The sequence below is a fragment of the Cervus canadensis genome, chromosome 10 (genome assembly GCF_019320065.1).
Source record: "Cervus canadensis isolate Bull #8, Minnesota chromosome 10, ASM1932006v1, whole genome shotgun sequence".
Classification (NCBI taxonomy): Eukaryota; Metazoa; Chordata; class Mammalia; order Artiodactyla; family Cervidae; genus Cervus; species Cervus canadensis.
Window position 1 is genome coordinate 22,344,624 of NC_057395.1, and position 16,224 is coordinate 22,360,847.

The 16,224-nt window shown below is 38.8% G+C and overlaps 1 pseudogene; it reads left to right on the forward strand.

Moving 5' to 3' along the window:
* The first annotated feature begins 10,868 nt into the window (after positions 1-10,868).
* Positions 10,869-12,859, forward strand: LOC122448880 (annotated as a pseudogene).
* Positions 12,860-16,224: the final 3,365 nt, after the last annotated feature.

The following is a 16,224-nucleotide window of genomic DNA, read 5'->3' on the forward strand; positions in this document are numbered from 1 at the left end:
GCTTCCTCCAGCCCAGAGTTTCTCATGATGTACTCTGCATATAAGTTAAATAAGCAGGGTGACAGTATACAGCCTTGATGTACCCTCCCTTTTCCAATTTGGAACCAGTCTGTTGTTGAATGTCCAGTTCTAACTGTTGCTTCCTGACATGCATACAGGTTTCTCAAGAGGCAGGTCATGTGGTCTTGCAGTCCCATCTCTTTCAGAATTTTCCACAGTTTATTGTGATCCACACAGTCGAAGACTTTGGCATAGTCAATAAAGCAGAAATCGATGTTTTTATGAAACTCTCTTGTTTTTTCGATGATCCAGCAGATGTTGGCAATTTGATCTCTGGTTCCTCTGCCTTTTCTAAAACCAGCTTGAACATCTGGAAGTTCATGGTTCACGTATTGCTGAAACCTTGCTTGGAAAATTTTAAGCATCGCTTTACCTGTGTGTTATATGAGTGCAATTGTGTGGTAGTTTGAGCATTCTTTGGCATTGCCTTTCTTTGGTATTGGAATGAAAACGAACCTTTTCCAGTCCTGTGGCCACTGCTGAGTTTTCCAAATTTGCTGGCATATTGAGTGCAACACTTTCACAGCATCATCTTTCAGGATTTGAAATAGCTCAACTGGAATTCCTTCACCTCCACTAACTTTGTTCGTAGTGATGCTTCCTAAGGTCCACTTGACTTCACATTCCAGGTAGTCTGGCTCCAGGTGAGTGATCACACCATGGTGATTATCTGGGTCATGAAGATCTTTTTTGTACAGTTCTTCTGTGTATTCTTGCCACCTCTTCTGAATATCTTCTGCTTCTGTTAGGTCCGTACCATTTCTGTCCTTTTTTGAACCCATCTTTACATGAACTCTTCCCTTGGTATCTCTAATTTTCTTTAAGAGATCTCTAGTCTTTCCCATTCTATTATTTTCCTCTGTTTGCATTGATCACTGAGGAAGGCTTTCTTATCTCTCCTTGCTATTCTTTGGGACTCTGCATTCAAATGGGTACATCTTTCCTTTTCTTCTTTGCTTTTCACTTCCTTTTTTTCACAGCTATTTGTAAGTCCTCCTCAGACAACCATTTTGCTTTTTTGCATTTCTTTTTCTTGAGGATGGTCTTGATTCCTGTCTCCTGTACAATGTCACGAACCTCTGTCCATAGTTCATCAGGGACTTTGTCTATCAGATCTAGTCCCTTAAATCTATTTCTCACTTCCACTGTATAGTCATAAGGGATTTGATTTAGGTCATACCTGAATAGTCTAGTGGTTTTCTCCACTTTCTTCAATTTCAGTCTGAATTTGGCAATAAGAAGTTTATGGTCTGAGCCACAGTCAGCTCCAGGTCTTGTTTTTGCTGACTGTATAGAGCTTCTCCATCTTTGGCTGCAAAGAATATAATCAATCTGATTTCAGTGTTGACCACCTGTTGACACAGGTGATGTCTGTGTGTATAGTGTTCTCTTGTGTTGTTTGAAGAGGGTATTTGCTATGACCACTGCGTTCTCTTGGCAGAACTCTATTAGCCTTTTCCCTGCTTCATTCTGTACTCCAAGGCCAAATTTGCCTGTTACTCCGGGTGTTTCTTGACTTCCTATTTTTGCTTTACAGTCCCCTATAATGAAAAGGACATCTTTTTGGGGTGTTAGTTCTAGAAGGTCTTGTGAGTCTTTGAAGAACTGTTCAACTTCAGCTTCTTCAGTGTTATTGGTCAGGGCATAGACTTGGCAATCACAGTACTTTTCAAATAATAACTTCTTTTAAATTGATCAGATAGAAACACTAATAGCTGACACTTTTAAAAAATAATTTTTATTTAATTTATTGCTGTACTGGGTCTTTGTTGCTGCATGGACTTTTCTCTTGTTGTCTCGAGTGGGGGCTACTCTTTAGTTGCCATGTGTGGGCTTCTCATTGCAGTGGCTTCTCTTATGTGGAGCACAGACTCTAGGGTGTGCAGGCTTCAGTAGTTGTGGCTGCTAGACTATAGGCCTTGGGCTCAGTAGTTGTGGCACAGAGGCTTAGTTGTTCCTGCCCACGTGGGATCTCTTTGGGCCAGGAATTGAACCCAGGTCTCCTGAATTGGTGGGCAGATTCTTTACCACTGAGCCACCAGGAAAGCCCTGATTTGTCTTTATTGCACAGAATGTCCCACCCTGATCATAGCTCAGTAGTGCTCTAAGCAGTGTCCCACTCCAGCTCACATCCTCCCTGGCAGTGAACTGCAAGGAGGAGAGCCTGACACCTACCTCCATACGGACAATTTTGCTTCCTTTTAATTTCACCTTCTGAAGAGAGGATATGGATTGTAGCTTCAACTGAAATTATGACTGTATTAGACACATTCCCAAGGACAGTATTTTGTACAAAATTGGTGGTTAATAAGTACCTTCTGTTGGATTGTTAAAATAGAATATTAAGGAAGCAAAATAAGAAAAGCCAAAAAACAAAAACATGACCTTTAGATAAAGAGTACATGGGTTTGAAATCTTAACTTACCACTTGGACAAGGCAGTGCATCTGAGGCTATTATTTTAGCATTGTGTGTATGCTCAGTTGCTCAGTCACGTTCAATTCTTTGTGACCCCATGAACTTAGCCCACCAGGCTCCTCTGTACATGAAATTTTCCAAGCAAGAATACTGGAATGGATTGCTATTTCCTACTCCAGGGGGTCTTCCCAACCCAGGGATCAAATCTTTATCTCCTGAGTCTCCTACATTGGCAGGTGGATTCTTTATCAGTAAGCCACCTGGGAAGCCCCTTTTAACACACAAAAATTCTCACCTCAAAAAGTTTTTTATAACAGTGGTTCATTAGCTTTATTGCCTATGAAGCACCTGGAGCTCTTGTAAGTTCAAATTTAATAAATCTGACTACACTCTAAAGGCAAAGGTTTAGAGGCTGATGTGATATGGTATGTGAAAACACTAAGAATAGGGCCTGAGAAAATTACTATTCTTGTTCTTTGACCATTTTGAAAAACAGCTTGTTTGTTTTGTTATGGAATGGATGAAATAATGAATAAATTATGATATATGTACATATGCATATATGATGAAATATTATTCAGTCTTAAACAAAGAGATTCTGCCATTTGTGACAAACTTGGATGAGGCTGAAGGACATTATGCTCACTCAAATAAGCCAGATCCAGAAGGAAAACAACACTTTGTGATCCCTCTTATAAATGAAATCTAAATAAGTCAAATACATGAAGCAGAGAATAGGGCAATACTTATGAGGGGTTGGATAAAGGGGGTAATGTTGGTCAAAAGGTGTGCATGCACACTAAGTCGCTTCAGTTGTGTCTGAGTCTGCAACCCTATGGACTCTCACCAGGCTTGTCTGTCCCAAGGATTCTTGATTCATGCCCTTGAAAGGTTACTGCTGCAAGCTGTGTGTTACGCTGGGATTTGTGACCTCCGGAGGAGAGGATTTCAATCCAGGATCAGAGACGAAGCTTGACTACTTGGAGTTTTTGTATAGCAAAGTTTTTTTTTTTTTTTTTAAAGTATAATAGAAATAGCGAAATCTTCTGACAGAGACATCAAAAGGGGACAGAAATAGTGCCCCTTTGCTAGTTTTCAGGAAGATGTTTTATGTCTATTAAAAAGCTGTTAATCAGATAAGAGAGGCACCTCAAGGTTGAGGGAGTTTCACCAGGCCCCCTCCCACAATATGCGCTTTTGAGATAGGATGGCTCGAGGTGTGTCATCTCCCAGCTATAAAACAATTGACAGGAATACTGGTTTGTTGAGCCATTATCAGCCCAAGGCTTGAGAAAAGAAAAACGTAGGTCTAGGTGGAATCATTTTGAAGAAAGGCAGATTCCAAAGCAAATACATAGTTTCATTAACATAGCTTAAGAAACATATTTCCATAAGAAAAGCACTTTGGTTAGCTCAGAACCAGGTGTTGTCAGCATAGAATTAAAAGAAGCCTCTTTTAATTTTGTGTAGAGAAGGAAAATAACATCTGCCACTTGCAGTTAATTTCCTTCTGCCACGTGGGGACCCTGGTCTTCCTACCTGTTCCCCTCTCACCCTCCTCCAGGGGATCTTCCCAACCCAGGGATCAAAGTTATGTCTCCTGCAACTTGTCCTTTGCAGGTGGATACTTTACCACTGAACCACCAGGCAAGTCCTGGTCAAAAGGTACAATGGTGTAATTATTTAGGATGAATATATCTAGAGATCAAATGTACAGCCTGATGACTCTAGTTAATAATACTGTATTGAACACTGGAAACTTTCTGAGATTTCAGGTACTCTGATCATGTATACAAAAGCATGGTGACAGAGAAGATGATATGTTAATTAGCTTGACTTTATCAAATCATCATTTTATGGAATAACTTCCTCTGGTTTTTTTTTCCTCTTTCTTTCTTTTTATGAAACTACTTTCTGCCTGAATTCTATATCTTTACTTTTCTTCTTTCTGGATGAATAGTGAAATAGAAAGTTGAACTTATGAGTCAGAAGTTGCTTAAGGAATGTAGTGCAGGGGCATTAAACACTGCTGCCTATAGAAGAGTATCTCTCTCAATGGCCCAAATGCTTTTCAGTATCTCTGACCCACTAACTTCAAGTGTAAACAAGTCACAGAGTACTAGAACACTCAACGTTTCATGACCCCTAGTTGACAGCTTTCAGAAAGCAAGAACTTTGAGAAGTGATTTAAAACGGATACATGTTCAGGAGTTGGTGGACAGTGTCCTTAAGATAAGAGTGGGGGAAAGTATAGAGAATGTGGTATACTTCTTTGCCTTAGCCCTGAATCTGGATGTGACATACGTACTGTGTTGCAAAGCCCCATTCATGTCTGGGTGCTGCTCAGTTACAAACCATTGTCCTTCAGAGACCAAATCTGAGCTGTTCTTAATAGTGTTGGGTGTACCTGTAAGCACACACTGTAACAAGTGGTTAAGATTTCCATAATCAAATCATAAGAAGTACTGTGTGTTGATTCCTCAAATACACTTCTATTTCAGATCTCCTTGACATAGCTGTGTTTTCAAAATATCTAGAAAGAGAAACCAATCAACACAGAAAATTACCTGACAATCAGAATCATTCCAAGCTTCCTTTCTCATGCAGGTATTTACACTGACTGAAAGCAATGGATACATATCTGTATATATATAAATAAGAGGGCAATGCACTGAGACACAGGTTTTCTTTAAGACAACTGTGACAACCAGGTTATAAACTCACCACTTTATAACTACTATATAAAAGGAAAAAATTGCAAATTTAATTTGACAATATAATAAAGGGTTTAAAATATTTCTACCTGACTGTTAGCTGGCAAAGAATAAGAAAAGTTCAAATATAACTTGTACTGTACTGATTGGTGGCTTCCCTGGTGGCTCAGTGATAAAGAATCCACCTGCCAATGCAAGAGACATGGTTGTGATGCCTAGGTTGAGAATACCCCTGAAGAAGGAAATGGCAAACCAATTCAGTATTCTTGCCTAGGAAATCCCATGGACAGAGGAACCTGCTGGGCTACAGTCTATGGGGTCGCCAGAGTCAGACATGACTGAGTGACTAAACAATAACAACAACATACTGATTGGTTTATGATAGGCTTTCAATTTGAGTTTAGTGGACTAAACTGAATTAGGAAGGATAAAGGAAGAAGAAAATGAAGAAGAAATTGTCTTTTTGGCTGAATGACACATTAAATTGAACACAGCCATTTCAAAAATTCTTACAAACAATATACAAATAACCATTTATGTCAGTATCAGAGCATTCTATCAATAATGACTCAGGGAACATTTCAGCATAGCATAAAAGCTAGAAATTTTGAAATGTTAATAAAACGGATTTCCATAGAAAGTGATATATTTTTATTATTCTTTATTTTCTATCATGATTAATTTTGATTTTATCATTGCTCCTACTATCCTCAAGTACAGATTTCAATGCATTTACTAAGTAAATATTTCATTCATCTATGAATGGCTTATATATCATGGCATAAGATGTAAGACTCAACAACATTTCTAAAGAAATAACTTTTCTACAATAAGGATGCTTGTCATTTCAGATAACTTGCACTGATTCCCGTAACAGAGTCTCTTCCAGCCACTACAGAAGTGACATTGCTGATTGCAAACGGAGTATGCTGGGTGAGCATTTACACATTTGTCACTTCTACTTGATTCTTCACAAATCTAAATCCAGCCACCTGAAATTTTTCTGTTCTTGCAAATAATTTTAGAGAAATATACAATTTTTAGTCTAGAAGTGGTAATTATTTGTTCCCTGTGGATTGCATGGGGACCTTTTTCCCTCATGAATTGGTTATCTTATTACTGTGAGATGCTTATTTTACCTGGAAAATTCTTGTTGGGAATTCTTTGAGTCCTAGCTGGAGAGTGCATTTCTTCAGAGGGCCTACATTTACTTCTGCCAGGTGTCTGGCCAGTCATGGGCTGAAGTATTGTGGATTGCCCAGAGGATGTAAATTTATCTTTGCAAAACCATGGAGCCCACACGCTGAAATTCCTCAGGGGTACTTCCTCTGCTTCTCCACTCAGAGTCATTGTGAGTTTCTGGAGTTGATGGGAGTGGAGTTGATCTTGAGATAGGTTTATTTATGCCTTCCTCTTACCTTAAGGGCATAGGTAATTTTTTCAGTTCCCAAATTTAAAGCTGTTATAAGACTCCTCACTTTTGGGCTTTCACTCTTGTTGCATGGTCCCCAATAGGTAATGAGAAACAAATATTAAGTTACCCAGATTTGGTTTTTACATTCAGGCAAAACTTAGAGAGTGCTCTTATATTTCTGACATTTAACTCGACTGTAAGTGTACTAAATGATCAATTCTATTTTATCCCAAGTGTTAGTTGACTTGTAGGAAGTGTGGTCTGAATAAGCTTCCCTACTGTAATTCTGGAAATGGAAATCTATAGAATTTTTTATTAAATAGTATAAATATAAAATAACAGTACACAGAAAGAAAACCATATGTTTTTATAGGCATCTAAGGACCCCATGTCCAAGGCAAGAGAAACCCAAGTAAAACAGTAAGTGTTGCAAGAGGGTATCAGAGGGCAGACACACTAAAACCATAATCACAGAAAACTAGCCAACTTGATCACAGGACCACAGTCTTGTCTAACTCAATGAAACTAAGCCATGCTGTGTGGGGCCACCCAAGACCTGGGTCATGGTGGAGAGGTCTGACAGAATGTGGTCCACTGGAGAAGGGAATGGCAAACCACTTCAGTATTCTTGCTTTGTGAAACCCATGAACAGTATGAGAAGGCAAAATGATAGGATACTGAAAGAGAAACTCCCCAGGTCAGTAGGTGCCCACTATGCTACTGGAGATCAGTGGAGAAAAAACTCCAGAAAAAAAATGAAGGGATGGAGCCAAAGCAAAAACAATACCCAGTTTTGGATGTGACTGGTGATAGAAGCAAGGTCCGATGTTGAAAAGAGCAATATTGCATAGGAACCTGGAATGTTAGGTCCATGAATCAAGGCAAATTGGAAGTGGTCAAACAGGATATGGCAAGAGTAAATGTCGACATTCTAGGAATCAGTGAACTAAAATGGACTGCAGTGGGTGAACTTAACTCAGATGACCATTATATCTACTACTGTGGGCTGGAATACCTTAGAAGAAATGGAGTAGACATCATAGTCAACAAAAGAGTCTGAAATGCAGTACTTGGATGCAGTCTCAAAAATGACAGAATGATCTCTGTTCGTTTCCAAGGCAAACCATTCAATATCATGGTAATCCAAGCCTATGCCCCAACAAGTAACGCTGAAGAAGCCGAAATTGAATGGTTCTATGAAGACCTACAAGACCTTTTAGAACTAACACCCAAAAAAGATGTCCTGTTCATTATAGGGGACTAGAATGCTAAAGTAGGAAGTCAAGAAACACCTGGAGTAACAGGCAAATTTGGCCTTGGAGTACGGAATGAAGTAGGGCAAAGGCTAATAGAGTTCTGCCAAGAGAACACTCTGGTCATAGCAAACACCCTCTTCCAACAACACAAGAGAAGACTCTACACATGGACATCACCAGATGGTCAACACCGAAATCAGATTGATTATATTCTTTGCAGCCGAAGATGGAGAAGCTCTATACAGTCAGCAAAAACAAGACCTGGAGCTGACTGTGGCTCAGATCATGAACTCATTATTGCCAAATTCAGACTTAAACTGAAGAGAGTAGGGATAACCACTAGACCATTCAGGTATGATCTAAATCAAGTCCCTTATTTTTTTTTTTTTACTTTTTTTTTTAATTATTTTTTTTTCCCAGTGGGTTTGTCATACATTGATATGAATCAGCCATGGATTTACATGTATTCCCAATCCCGATCCCCCCAAGTCCCTTATTAATATACAGTGCAAGTGAGAAATAAATTTAAGGGACTAGATCTGATAGACAGAGAGCTTGATGAACTATGGACAGAGGTTTGTGACACTGTACAGGAGACATGGATCAAGACCATCCCTATGGAAAAGAAATGCAAAAAGGCAAAATGGTTGTCTGAGGAGGCCTTACAAATAGCTGTGAAAAGTAGAGAAGTAAAAAGCAAAGGAGAAAAGGAAAGACATTCCCATTTGAATGCAGAGTTCCAAAGAAGAGCCAGGAGAGATAAGAAAGGCTTCCTCAGCCATCAATGCAAAAAAATAGAAGAAAACAACAGAATGGGAAAGACTAGAGATCTCTTAAAGAAAATTAGAGATACCAAGGGAACATTTCATGCAAAAATGGGCTCAATAAAGGACAGAAATGGTATGGACCTAACAGAAGCAGAAGATATTCAGAAGAGGTGGCAAGAATACACAGAAGAACTGTACAAAAAAGATCTTCATGACCCAGATAATCACAATGGTGTGATCACTCACCTGGAGCCAGACATCCTGGAAGGTGAAGTCAAGTGGGCCTTAGAAAGCATCACTATGAACAAAGCTAGTGGATGTGATGGAATTCCAGTTGAGCTATTTCAAATCCTGAAAGATGATGCTGTGAAAGTGTTGCACTCAATATGCCAGCAAATTTGGAAAACTCAGCAGTGGCCACAGGACTGGAAAAGGTCCATTTTCATTCCAATCTGTAAGAAAGGCAATCCCAAAGAATGCTCAAACTACCACACAACTACACTCATCTCACAATCTAGTAAAGTAATGCTCAAAATTTTCCAAGCCAGGCTTCAGCAATATGTGAACCGAGAACTTCCAGATGTTCAAGCTGGTTTTAGAAAAGGCAGAGGAACCAGAGATCAAATTGCCAATATCTGCTGGATTATCGAAAAAGCAAGAGAGTTCCAGAAAAACATCTATTTCTGCTTTATTGACTACGCCAAAGTCTTCAACTGTGTGGATCACAATAAACTGTGGAAAATTCTGAAGGAGATGGGAATACCAGACCACCTGACCTGCCTCTTGAGAAACCTGTATGCATGTCAGGAAGCAACAGTTAGAACTGGACATGGAACCACAGACTGGTTCCAAATAGGAAAAGGAGTATGTCAAGGCTGTACATTGTTACCCTGCTTATTTAACTTGTATGCAGAGTATATCATGAGAAACGCTGGGCTGGAGGAAGCACAAGCTGAAATTAAGATTGCCGGGAGAAAAATCAATAACCTCAGATATGCAGATGACACCACCCTTATGGCAGAAAGTGAAGAGGAACTGAAAAGCCTCTTGATGAAAGTGGAAGAGGAGAGTGAAAAAGTTGGCTTAAAGCTCGACATTCAGAAAATTAAGATCATGGCATCTGGTCCTGTCACCTCATGGGAAATAGATGGGGAGACAGTGGAAACAGTGGAAACTTTATTTTTTTGGGCTCTAAAATCACTGCAGATGGTGACTGCAGCCATGAAATTAAAAGATGCTTACTCCTTGGAAGGAAAGTTATGACCAACCTAGGTTGCATATTAAAAAACAGAGACATTACTTTGCCAACAAAGGTCCATTTGGTCAAGGCTATGGTTTTTTCAGTGCTCATGTATGGATGTGAGAGTTGGACTGGGGATAAAGCTGAGCACCGAAAAATTGATGCTTTTGAACTGTGGTGTTGGAGAAGACTCTTGAGAGTCCCTTGGACAGCATGAAGACCCAACCAGTCCATCTTGAAGGAGATAGTTCTGGGTGTTCATTGGAAGGACTGATGCTGAAGCTGAAACTCCCATACTTTGGCCACCTCATGTGAAGAGATGACTCTTTGGAAAAGACCCTAAAAAAAAAAAAAAAAAAAAGGAAAAGACCCTGATGCTGGGAGGGATTTTGGGCAGGAGGAGAAGGGGACGACAGAGGATGAGATGGCTGGATGGCATCACCGACTCGATGGGCATGAGTCTGAGTAAACTCCGGTAGTTTGTGATGGACAGGGAGGCCTGGTGTGCTGCGATTCATGAGATTGCAAAGAGTCGGACACGACTAAGCGACTGAACTGAACTGAACTGAAGGATTCAGATAATTTAGAGCAGCTTAGGAAATAAGGAGAAATAAAAGACTACTGATGAAGGATTAAAAAAATTTTGGGGGGTCTCCTATGTAGAGAGAATTTTTCAGTCGAATTCTTATGATGACATTATTTTTCCTCCTTGTAGCTGTTTAGAATTTTTGTTTTATATACTTGAAGGCATGCTATTAGATGTACAAAGTTTTATTTTTTATATTTCCCTTGTGATTTGAATATTTTATCATCATGATGCATCCTCTAAAACTATAACAATACATTTTCATTAATCACATTCTTCGTTTCTTTAAATTGAAGAAGTGAATTGTTCCACCAATCAGCCATTCCCCCATCTTTTCCCCTTTTCTCTGGACTTTTTAATTTCTGAGACAAAACCATATTGAAATTAGGCCAGCTAATGAAATTAGATGCTGCAATGGCCTCTAAGTGTTCAAAGGAAAAAAAAAATTTTTTTGCATGTCTCAGTTTAAATCAAAAGTTAGAAATGATTTACCTTAGTGAGGAAGGCATGTTGAATGCCTATATGGGCCAAAAGCTAGGCCTCTTGTACCAAACAGTGAGCCAATTTGTAAATACAAAGGAAAAGTTCTCAAAGGAAATTTAATTACCGCTCCAATTATCACAAAAATAATAAGAAAGTAAAATAGCCTTATTGCTTACATGAAGAAAGTTTTAGTGGTCTGGATAGAAGGTCAAACCAGCCTAAACATTGCTTTATGCCAAAGACTAATCCAGAGCAAAGTCCTAACTCTCTTCAATTCTATGAAGAAAAAGAGAGGTGAAGATGCTACAGAAGAAAAGTCTAAAGCCAGCAGAGATTGGTTAGATTTAAGGAAAGAAACTCTCTTCATAACATTAAAGTGCAAAGTGAAGGGGCTGATGCAGAAGATGCAGCAAGTTATCCAGAAAATCTAGCTAAGGTGATTAATGAAGTTGGCTACACTAAACAACCGATTGTAAATGTAGGCAAAACAGCCTTCTGTTGGAAGAGAATGCCATTTAAGACTTTCATAACTTGAGACGAGAAGTCAATGCCTGGCTTCAAAGCTTCAAAAGATTGGCTGACTCTTTTGCTAGAAGTTGGGCTTCCTAGGTGGCTCAGTGGTAAAGAATCCACCTGCCAATGCAGGAGGTGCAGGAGACGCAGGTTTGATCCCTAGATCGGGAAGATTCCCTGGAGGAGGGGATTGTTGCCTGGAAAATCTCATGGACAAAGGATCCTGGCTGGCTATAGTCCAGGTGGTCAAAAAGAGTTGGGCATGACTGATCTAGACCTTGGCTTGGCTTGTTAGAGGTTAATGCAGCTGGTAACCTTAAATTGAAGCTAATGTTTACTTAACAGTCTGAAAGTCTTAGGGCCATTAAGAAGGATGCTAAGTCTACTCTGCCTGTGCTCTATAAAATGAAAGTGAAAGAAAGCTAGTCACTCAGTCATGTCCGACTCTTTGTGACCCCATGGAAGGTAGCTGCCAAGCTCCTCTGCCCATTGAATTCTCCAGGCAAGAATACTGGGGTGGGTTGCCATGTCCTCCTCCAAGGGATCTTCCTGACCCGGGGATCAAATCCACGTATCTTGCATCTCCTGCATTGGCAGGAGTGTTCTTTACCATTAACACCACTTGGGAAACCTGTGCTTGATAATTGGAGCAACAAATCCTGGATAATAGCACATCTGTTAACAACATGGTTTACTGAATATTTTAAGCCTACTACTGAGACCTACTATTCAAGAGAAAAGATCCCTTTCAAAATAAGTACTGCTCATTGACAATGCACCTGCTCACCTAAGAGCTCTGTTGAAGATGTACAATGAGATTCATGTTTTCTTCCCTACTGACGCAACATCCATTCTATAGCATTTGGATCAAGGAGCAATTTTTACTTTCAAGTCTTATTACTTAAGAAAAATGTTTCATAAAGGTATAAGTACCATCATAGATGGTGATTCCTCTGATGGATCTTGGGAAAAATCTATTTTAAATCTTCTGGAGAGGACTCACCATTCCAGATACCATTTTAGGAATGCCTTTTTTGTTTTTTTTAGTGATTCATGGGAAGAGGTCCAAATATCAACATTAACAGGAGTTTGGAAGAAGTTGATTCCAAACCTCATGGTTGACTTCAGTGCAGGAAGACACAGCAGATGTGATAAAAAATAGCAAGAGAAATATAATTAAAAGTGGATCCTGAAGATGTGACTGAATTGCTGTAATCTCATGATAGAACTTGAACAGACTAGGATTTGCTTCTTGTTGATGAGCAAAATAGTAATTTCTTGGGATGGAAACTATTCCTAGGGAAAGTGCTGTGGAGACTGTTGAAGTGACAACAAAGGATTTATAATATTATATAAATTTGGTTGATAAAGCAGTAGCAGTCTTTGAGAGAATTGGCTTCAGTTTTTAAAAAAATTAATTTATTTTTTATTGAAGGATAATCACTTTACAGAATTTTGCTGTTTTCTGTCAAACCTCAACATGAATCAGCCACAGGTATCCCCTTCCTTTTGAAACTCCTTCCCCATCCCACCCTTCTAGGTTGATACAGAGCCCCTGTTTGAGTTTCCTGAGCCATTTGAAAGAAATTCTACTGTGGGTAAAATCAAACTTCATTGCATGCTGTAAAGAAATTGTGAAAGGAAGAATCAATCAAAGGGCAAACTCAATTGTTGTCTTAATTTTAAAAATTGATACAGCCACCCAAACCATCAGCAAACACCATCCTGATCATATAGCAGCCATTAATATTGAAGTGAGACCTTCCACAAGCAAAACGATTATGATTTGCTAAAGGTTCAGATGATGGTTAGCATTTTTTTAGCAATAACATTTTAAAATTAAGATATGTACATTTGTTTAGACATAATTCTATTGCAGACTTAATAGACAACATTATAGTGCAAACAAAAGTTTTATATGCACTGGTAAACCAAAAAAATTGTGTGGCTCACTTTATTGTGATTCTTGCTTTATTGCAGTGGTCTGGACTAGGACCTGCTATATTATTTGATATGCTTGTATTCCTATGTCTTAGATATGCTTATAAGCAGCACATACTTTCACTTTTATTTTATCCAATGTAAAAACATTACCTTTTAATTTTCACAGTTTGTTTCTTTTTTTTTTTCTATTCTTAATTATTCTTTTTTTTTATTATTATTATTATTATTTTTTTCCAGTGGGTTTTGTCATACATTGATATGAATCAGCCATGGCTTTACATGTATTCCCAATCCCGATCCCCCCTCCCACCTTCCTCTCCACCCGATTCCTCTGGGTCTTCCCAGTGCACCAGGCCCGAGCACTTCTCTCATGCATCCCACCTGGGCTGGTGATCTGTTTCACCATAGAATAGTATACATGCTGTTCTTTTGAAATATCCCACCCTCACATTCTCCCACAGAGTTCAAAAGTCTGTTCTGTACTTCTGTGTCTCTTTTTCTGTTTTGCATATAGGGTTATCGTTACCATTTTTCTAAATTCCATATATATGTGTTAGTATGCTGTAATGTTCTTTATCTTTCTGGCTTACTTCACTCTGTATGATGGGCTCCAGTTTCATCCATCTCATTAGGACTGATTCAAATGAATTCTTTTTAACGGCTGAGTAATATTCCATGGTGTATATGTACCACAGCTTCCTTATCCATTCGTCTGCTGATGGGCATCCAGGTTGCTTCCATGTCCTGGCTATTATAAACAGTGCTGTGATGAACATTGGGGTGCACGTGTCTCTTTCAGATCTGGTTTCCTCAGTGTGTATACCCAGAAGTGGGATTGCTGGGGCATATCGAAGTTCATTTCCAGTTTTTAAAGAAATCTCCACACTGTTTTCCATAGTGGCTGTATAGTTTGGCTTCCCACCAACATGTAAAGAGGGTCCCTTTCTCCACACCCTCTCCAGCAATTAAATTGCTGTAGACTTTTGGATAGCAGCCATCCTGACTGGCGTGTAATGGTACCTCATTGTGGTTTTGATTTGCATTTCTCTGATAATGAGTGATGTTGAGCATCTTTTCATGTGTTTGTTAGCCATCTGTATGTCTTCTTTGGAGAAATGTCTGTTTAGTTCTTTGGCCCATTTTTTGATTGGGTCATTTATTTTTCTGGAATTGAGCTGCAGGAGTTGCTTGTATATTTTTTGAGATTAATCCTTTGTCTGTTTCTTCATTTGCTATTATTTTCTCCCAATCTGAGGGCTGTCTTTTCACCTTACTTATAGTTTCCTTTGTAGTGCAAAAGCTTTTAAGTTTCATTAGGTCCCATTTGTTTATTTTTGCTTTTATTTCCAATATTCTGGGAGGTGGGTCATAGAGGATCTTGCTGTGATTTATGTCGGAGAGTGTTTTGCCTATGTTCTCCTCTAGGAGTTTTATAGTTTCTGGTCTTACATTTAGATCTTTAATCCATTTTGAGTTTATTTTTGTGTATGGTGTTAGAAAGTGTTCTAGTTTCATTCTTTTACAAGTGGTTGACCAGTTTTCCAAGCACCACTTGTTGAAGAGGTTGTCTTTTTTCCATTGTATATCCTTGCCTCCTTTGTCAAAGATAAGGTGTCCATAGGTTCGTGGATTTATCTCTGGGCTTTCTATTCTGTTCCATTGGTCTATATTTCTGTCTTGTGCCAGTACCACACTGTCTTGATGACTGTGGCTTTGTAGTAGAGTCTGAAGTCAGGCAGGTTGATTCCTCCAGTTCCATTCTTCTTTCTCAAGATTACTTTGGCTATTCGAGGTTTTTTGTATTCCATACAAATTGTGAAATTCTTTGGTCTAGTTCTGTGAAAAATACCGTTGGTAGCTTGATAGGGATTGCATTGAATCTATAGACTGCTTTGGGTAGAATAGCCATTTTGACAATATTGATTCTTCCAATCCATGAACACGGTATGTTTCTCCATCTGTTTGTGTCCTCTTTGATTTCTTTCATCAGTGTTTTATACTTTTCTATGTATAGGTCTTTTGTTTCTTTAGGTAGATGTACTCCTAAGTATTTTATTCTTTTTGTTGCAATGGTGAATGTATTGTTCCTTAATTTCTCTTTCTGTTTTTTCATGTTAGTATATAGAATCAAGGATTTCTGTGTGTTAATTTTATATCCTGCAATTTACTATATTCATGGATTTAGCTCTAGTAATTTTCTGGAAGAGTCTTTAGTTTCATGTAGAGGATCATGTCATCCTGCAAAAGTGAGAGTTCAACTTCTTCTTTTTCCTATCTGGATTCCTTTACTTCTTTTCTGCTCTATTGGCTGGCCAAAACTTCCAACACTATGTTGAACAGTAGTGGTGAGAGTGGGCACCCTTGTCTTGTTCCTGATTCCAGGGGAAATGCTTTCAATTTTTCACCATTGAGGGTGATGCTTGCTGTGGGTTTGTCATATATAGCTTTATTATGTTGAGGTATGTTCCTTCTATTCCTGCTTTTTGGAGAGTTTTAATCATAAATGAGTGTTGAATTTTGTCAAAGGCTTTCTCTGCATCTATTGAGATAATCATATGGTTTTTATCTTTCAATTTGTTAATGTGGTGTATTACATTGATTGATTTGCGGATATTAAAGAATCCTTGCATTCCTGGGATAAAGCCCACTTGGTCATGGTGTATAATTTTTTTAATATGTTGTTGGATTCTGTTTGCTAGAATTTTGTTAAGGATTTTTGCATCTATGTTCATCAGTGATATTGGCCTGTAGTTTTCTTTATTTGTGGCATCTTTGTCTGGTTTTGGAATTAGGGTGATGGTGGCCTTATAGAATGAGTTTGGAAGTTTAC